Raw genomic sequence first — 7,500 nt, forward strand, 5'->3', positions numbered from 1 at the left:
CAACTGACTTTCCATTATTGAGCTCCATAAGGGTATATTTTGTTTAAGGATCCACTAAAACACCATTCGCGTTACATGACTTTCGACACTATTGCAGGCTAAGTTAATGACTCTAGTGTGTCCACCAGAGAAATCTATGCAGTTCCACTACCCTCTCAACCCTATCAAAATACGCGCAGAAGGCTCTATGCACAAAGACACCACTTACCGGGGGAGTGACAGGCAAGACTTTTACCAACACAGGAAAAAAAAAAACTAAAACAAATAAAACAAACAAACTAAACGCAGACCTCGACTGGGTTTGCCATACTGGCAACCCAGTAAAAAAAAAAAAGCAACAGTTAAACACTTGTGACAAAAGCTTGTTACACTCCTTTGGAGTGCATTGTTCTTTTCAGTGTCTATTTCATGCTAGCTTGCCACTCTCAAAGATGCTCAACAATTTAATTGGAGAGGATCCACGCTTCGTTAGGCAATTGGCAAGCTGTTCATTAGCCTCAACCCATTTAACATCAGTGACATGTCCTTTGCTCAAATTCTCCTTGATGGCTGACAGCTCCAAACGTAACCTCTTCTCGCTGACCAATTTGTTGGACTTTATGGCATCGAAAAGAGACTTGCAATCTGTTATACACTTTATAGGTAGCACTTGGGGTCTGCCACACCATAAGCCACCTCACAGAACAAGGTTGCCAAGATAACTCCAAGGTCAATCCCATCGACCATCGCCAAGGTCTCATCTGCCAGGGTAAACTCTCCTAATTCTCTTGGACTTCCAACAGATGGGGATGAACCTCTCATCTTCTCCTACCAGGAACACAATCTGTCCTCCTTAGAGCCCATTATCCACTGTAGTTCCAAGAGATGCATTACTGTATATTAATAAGTGTTAGTCTCTCTCTCCCAAATTTCAGTTTCATATTCTCTGATTTCACCCTTTTTATCACTTTGTTACCATAAAACAAGTCTTTCACATCAGCTGACTTTACCTTTGAAGCCAGAACGGTGGTATCAAAGATAATGTCCGGTCTGGTTAGTCTTGCAATCCATAGAAGCTGTCTGTAGGCATTTCTTGCCTTTCTTCATCAGTGGCTGCAGAATACTTTTCAAGCGACCTTGCCTTACTCAGTTTGATTGGGTTCAGACTTGAACCAAAACTTTCCTGGTGGACAAAAATACCTTCATCCCTATGACACAGTTCCAGGCCTAAATACTTGAAGTTGTTTTGGCTCTCTCTTCCCACATTCAAACATTGTCTTACATATTCAACCACCGTCTGTCTGAACCTCTCTGTCCCCCCCCCCCCCCCCCCCCCCTCCATATAGAATCATCAACATGAGCAGCCAGCACTCCAATCAGCTCTCCATTGTCATCATACCATGAGAATACCGTCGGGTCAACTCTTGACAATCTTCCTCCAGCTTCAGTCATGACTTCTCTGACTTTCTTATACCAGTGCAGAGATGCATCATTAATCCCATAGACACATTTCTTAAGGCACCAAATTTTACCTTTGGCGTTTGCTTCTTTTGATGGCTGTATCAGGATATCTCTTCCCAGGTAATTTCCTTGAAGAAAGACTGTTGAATATCCATTGAGTTGATTAACCACCCTCTCTGTGCTATAATAGCCATGACTATTCTTAGCGACTCGTTTCCACAAGTAGGTGAATCACTTTCAAACAGGATGTCTTCTTCAAACCCTCGAGCTACAAGTCTGTCTAGCTTTTGGGATAATACCAGAGTCATCTTCTTTCAAAGAAAGGACCCATCTGGTGAATATGCATTTCTGTCCTTCATCCAATATTTCTTCATAGGCATCATGGTTTCTCCAGTTAGCAAGTTCAGCATCCTTAGCATCAGGCAGCTCCTCATTACTGCCGGGTGTTTCTTGGATTTTCAACCTATGGATTTTACTCAAATCTACAGATTCTGATTCCCTTTCGCCATTTGGATATTCTAGATTATACCAATGTTTGTATTTCCTAGTTGCTTTCCCAGCACGGCGAATTACTCTGGCAGTCACTTTATCTCACTGATTTTCGTTTTGAAGGGTGATGCACTGCCCAGGTCTGATCTTGTTCGAGTCAAATGGATTTGACTTGGTCTTGCACTGCTATGTTTGGTGTGGAATGTGGATGAAGCTTTGCTCCTGTATCAACATTATCATCACCTTGCGAGTCAACATTAATTTGACTTTCCATCTCGGGCTCACCACTGGATTTTGGCTGGGCTCCAGGAAGTTCACTAATGTTTCTCAAAGCATCCTGCCTCTCACCAGATTTTTGCAACCAGCACACATGTACTCTGACCACAACCCCACCATGTCTGACAAAGACTATCTTACCATCTTGACCAATAACTCTTCCAGGTCCCTTCCACTCTTCATTGTCTGGCCTCTTTGTAATACACCTTGTCACTCATCACATACTTGACATCAGTGTAAGAGCGGACTTAATTGTTTCTTCAAGGCTCTCCTGATCCTTTCAGAATGCTGACACCATCCATGAAAGCTTTCCTTGCAGCAAACAAAGCACTGACATTCTCACCGACAGTTTTGCTAGCAGTAGTTCCCTCAAAGGCAGGAAGCTGATTGATGTAATTTGCCAGTAAGTTTGAATTTCTTCCAAAGACTAGCTGATATGCACTGAAACCATGAACATTAATTAAGCTGTTCTTTGCACTTAAGGCCCACTTTGAAGCCGTCTCCCAGTTGCATTTCTTCTCATGTTTCACTTTCAAAAGTATGTTGGTTAGAACATGATTGTGCTTCTCCAAAAGACCATTACTAAACGGTGCATATGCAGCAGTTGTGATCACCTCAATGTTCCTATTTTCACAGATGTCTCTTGTCTCACTGTTATTGAATTCACCACCATTATCACTAAACAAGGACTTTGGACACCCGAATATTTATACTTATCCAATTCGAGATGAACTCTTGGACAAAGACATTTGGCAGCTTTCTCTCAAGTGACAATAGCTCCTGCACTGAATCTGGTGAACTCATCTATAATGTGCAGATACCAGACATTTGTCTCCAACTCATGTAAATCTACAGCCACAGTTTGATTGAAATCTGTAGCAAGTGGAAGCCCAACTGCTGGCTTTGGAGGTGTCTTCTTGTACAATGCACAGGTTTCACAGTTGTTAACCACTTTCCTCAGCATAATTTTCAAACATCCCTGAATCTCTCACCCCTGCATTCACCAAGAGAATTGCAGTTTGTCTGCAGTAGCATGTCCAAACTGTTGGTGCATTTTAATTAGTTCCTTCCTTTGTTTGTCCTTGTCACTGAGTTCAATCACCTGAAGCACTTCTGATTCAAGGGTTTCCTGTTCAGCGCATAACTGTGTTTGAAATGGCGTGTCCAAATCTTGAGTTCTTGAAACCTGGTTTGCCAAAAACTGTGACTCCCTGTCGTTATTTAATAAATTAACACAATAATGGCCTGAAGATGTTTGAAACAGTTGCACTGGCTGACCAAACATTTGTGCAGTGTCACTGTGCATATCTAACACAGTTTGAGCCTTCTTTAAGGAATTTTTGTTCAGCAAAAGAGGCAACTTACTTTGCACAACATCAGTTTCAAATTTAAGTTGCAAAAGTTTAGGAATTATATTTTTGGTTCTTAAGACATAGGTATACAAGTAATATACAAGCATAACTTCGTATTGTTATTATTGTATCCATTTAAGAGATAACACATCTTATGTTGAGTTCATTTAGTGTAATAATATGTGGATGTAATTCTAGGACATATAAGTGAGATCAAGTGGGGGTGTTAAGATGACCTCGTTATATCTAGTGGGATGCCTGTGCAATTTACATGTATTATGCAATAATAGTTCCCGGATGTTTTTCTTCCACTAGGTAAACCATGGCGTGTTTAATGTGTTGTGTGGGTTGACCAAATCTGAAAACATCTTCCCCCGTCTTGAACGAAACAGAAAAGGCTTCACACATGAGTACTTCACTGGGATCCACATCTCTTGCAAGCAAAGTTATATTACAATCCCTTGTTGCTTCTTGGTTTTCACAAACAGCCTCATGGACATCTTCCTTGTGTGGGCAGTCCGTACCCAGTGAAAAACTGATCCACATATTGCACATTTTGTACGATTTCCATATCTGTCCAATGGATTAGTCCCCTTTATATTTGTGTATTCTTCATTTTCTGCCCTTAATCACCCCTAGAGCCGCGGTTAAAACCAGATCTCCTAGTTGACCTATCAGGGCGCGGCGAAAGTGCTGTCCGATAGCCCGGGGCTAGTGGAATGACTTGTTGGGGTAGCGTTTACTTATCGTAGCTTGCCCAATGGGCAAGCACCGTTGGTTCCTCTTTTCTGATGATAAATTGAGCTTTTATACCACAAAGTGTGTAGCAGAAGCTCCTGAGAGAAAATGATAACGTTATGAGGCCAAATTATTGTAGTGTGATACATTGTAAATACTCTTGGTATCCAAAAAGAAAATTGTGGGTAACCAGGCATTTTTGAGAAATAATTAAGTTTCAGTTTGAGAAAAAAACGCCATACATTGCTGTGTATTTTAAAGCTTTTTACAAATATTATTCATGAATTATCTTTGAAAAACGGTGGTTACCCTCAATTGTCTTTTGGATTTCCATAACACTTGTTAAGATCTACATTTCCTGCATAATCATAAACCGGGGCAAAAATACATCCGATTATTGTTTACAAACAATTTAATTTCGGGCCAGCTCGTCAGACCTTTGGGCTAGTAACCTCAAGTAACAGCTTGCCCGAAGGGCAACCTCTTCTTTTCATTTTCGTCTCATTCTGCCTATGATGTGAACTGCCAGACTTTGTATAGCACACATTTTCCTGCTTAACTGTAATACCATCGCCACCCACAAGACTGTCTGAATGTGATGAACCTCCAAAAATTCGCTTAAGTGCAGATTTCGTGGAGAAAAACTTTAAATCCGTAGCTGCAGTTAAAGCCAATTGTCTATCCATTTCTGATAGACCAGCACTGTCGAGGAGTTTGAAACTTCAAACAGCATCGGGCAATGACACATCTGACTTTTTGCAAAGATCATAATTATCTCCTTTCAAACTCAATGATGAAGCTGGACATGTCTTGTCCTTCTTCTCTGTGATATTTTTATCAAATTTGGTGTAGTTTTCATACGCTACATCGACAGAATCCCGAAGAAATATCTTGTCCAATTCACCGGTAAGAGTTTGCATTCCATTTTGGTCGCTCAACTTTTCCACATCAATTTCAACTGCTTCTGCTCGTGCCTGTCCATGCAATGATAAAGTCACTGCAAGTTCCCGTTTCTTCTCGTTCACGTCACAAAATTTGGCGCCAAATTTCCAACTCCCTTTTCCAAGTTTCATACTAAACTCCCAGTCCAAATATTGGCAGATTCTTAAAAGTGGAAGCAGCCATCTTGTCATAGTAATCAAATCCTCATTACATGTAGTACGTATCCGAGAGAGCTAAAACTCAAATTGCTACATGTAGCTCTGCTACCATGAAAAACTCATCTGAAATAAACTTACACCAACAACACTGTGAAGAACATCTTGCCACCAAGAGACTATCCCATGATACCCTGCAATTCTCACAGGGTACCCAATCAAGCTGTTTCCCTCAATAATTGTAAATCGAAATCTAAAGGAAGACAATCTGTGAGAGAGCATTTAAAGAACCCTCAGCTATCCTGTACAGGTGAATTTTCTGGATCATAAAATCAAGGTTTTTCCCCAATTGCAAAAAAATTCATAAAAAAATAATCATTACTGTACCCTCCTTGCAAAGATTTATGGGCCGTTTATTGTACACAAATGTACGTAACTCGGCAGTGGATCCCTGATTCCTGATTTGGTGACAGTAAAGTTGATAATAGTAACCTTGATGCACACTTCAGGAAGGTGGTGTGGGTTGAAAATCTTGGTTGTCACGAAGAAAGAAAAGTTTCAGTGAGCAGCAGAAGAGGAAGACAAAAATATTTCAGTGACATGAAGAGAAATAAATAAAAATAATTAAAATATACACACATGGCATGTGGAGGTGAATTTGGGATGATTAACAAAAAACCAAGCACATCAAAGTTCCCTTGTCAACTTTTGAAGAAAGATCAAAAAATGCCTTTGAAATTCATTGTAGTCAATATCACTGTCTCCAAGACAAATCAATCAATGACAACCCTGGAAAAGATCACAAAGCATGATATTTGAATGACACTGCAAGATTCAGCCCACACACGTCTGCTGAAGGGCTGGCACTAGAGCATACAGATATGTATGATTGGACATTAAGTGCCCCGAGTACGTGAGATTCACCATGTAAAGTGTTCAGTTTACTCAAACCTTTCCGTTGCAAGCAAGCTAATTAAGTTAGGGAAGTTCTCAGCTATCACTGTGGCTGATTCAGAAAGCAATGGAGACAAAATAATACACCACAGCAACAATGGACACAATCCCAGTAAACACAATAGTGATGCGTGCAATAATGATCCAATAAAAGAGAAGTAGTCAGGGCGCGACGAAAGTGCTGTCCGATAGCCCGGGGCTAGTGGAATGACTTGTCGGGCTAGCGTTTTCTTATCGTAGCTTGCCCGACGGGCAAGCACCGTTGCTTTCTCTTTTCTGGTGATAAATTGAGCTTTTATACCAAAAAGTGTGTCGCAGAAAGCTCCTGAGAGAAAAGGATAACGTTATGAGGCCAAATGAACGTAGCTGGGCAACGGTTTGCGCCGCATTGTAGTTGCGTCCGTAAATAACGTCATGACTTTTTCTGCTTACATAAGCGACCGAAATATATTTTTGAAATGACAATATTTGCCGACTGACAGCGTGCAGTGCAAGATAATAAGTCTAATTAAATTCCAGCCAAGTCACGGTGCAGTGGATTTTCTCGGAAATTTAGGTGCGTTTCGTTGGGAAAATCCAAACCGGATTCTTGTTTCTAGGCCCACTAAAATTAAAAAAACAAGAAAAAACTCGCTTGAAGAAAAGCTAGGCTGGTGCCGTTATCATCCGATAAAAAAAATGAAAACAAAAACACGCAACTCGAGTAATTTAAAACATGATGTTTTCTCGCTTCTGGAAGAGTTTGTCAGCTTGACGAGCTTTGAAGAGAATTTATTCCATCGAATGTCGACTTCAGATTACTTCAGATTACAGTGGTAGTAAAATTTAATTGACCGATCGCAACGTTCATGGCATTCACAAAAATAACAGTGTTGTGATTTCCGTAGCCTGTGTACAGCCGCCCACTCTCCGCAGAAAAAAAAAGAATCGGAGTGGAGCGTCTGTGATTTACCGTTGACAGGAGCCCATTACCGTCAAAATGTAGTAGTTCTAAAAATAGAAAGATACGGGACAGGGTAGACTCAAGGGTACAATACAGATGGAAGCTCCGGGTAATGGGCTCCTGCCGTTGATAATTGTGTTCAATACCACGTGATTTTTCCTGGAATGTGTGAAAAATGATTTGATTAGTTATTACCCATCGATCATTACAT

General features: G+C 40.7%; 1 long non-coding RNA gene across 9 annotated transcripts in view; it reads right to left on the minus strand.

Moving 5' to 3' along the window:
* LOC138049971 (uncharacterized) overlaps positions 1-7,500 on the minus strand; it is a 160,512-nt gene that overhangs the window by 73,761 nt on the left and 79,251 nt on the right. For 2 of the 9 annotated variants that reach the window (XR_011132514.1, XR_011132515.1), the window contains exon 3: positions 6,032-6,181. The exons of the other annotated variants lie outside the window; for them this stretch is intronic. This is a non-coding gene — a long non-coding RNA (uncharacterized lncRNA). The remainder of the gene's footprint in view (positions 1-6,031; positions 6,182-7,500) is intronic. 9 annotated transcript variants of the gene reach the window in all.

The sequence above is a fragment of the Montipora capricornis genome, chromosome 5 (genome assembly GCF_036669925.1).
Source record: "Montipora capricornis isolate CH-2021 chromosome 5, ASM3666992v2, whole genome shotgun sequence".
In the NCBI taxonomy this organism is placed as follows: domain Eukaryota; kingdom Metazoa; phylum Cnidaria; class Anthozoa; order Scleractinia; family Acroporidae; genus Montipora; species Montipora capricornis.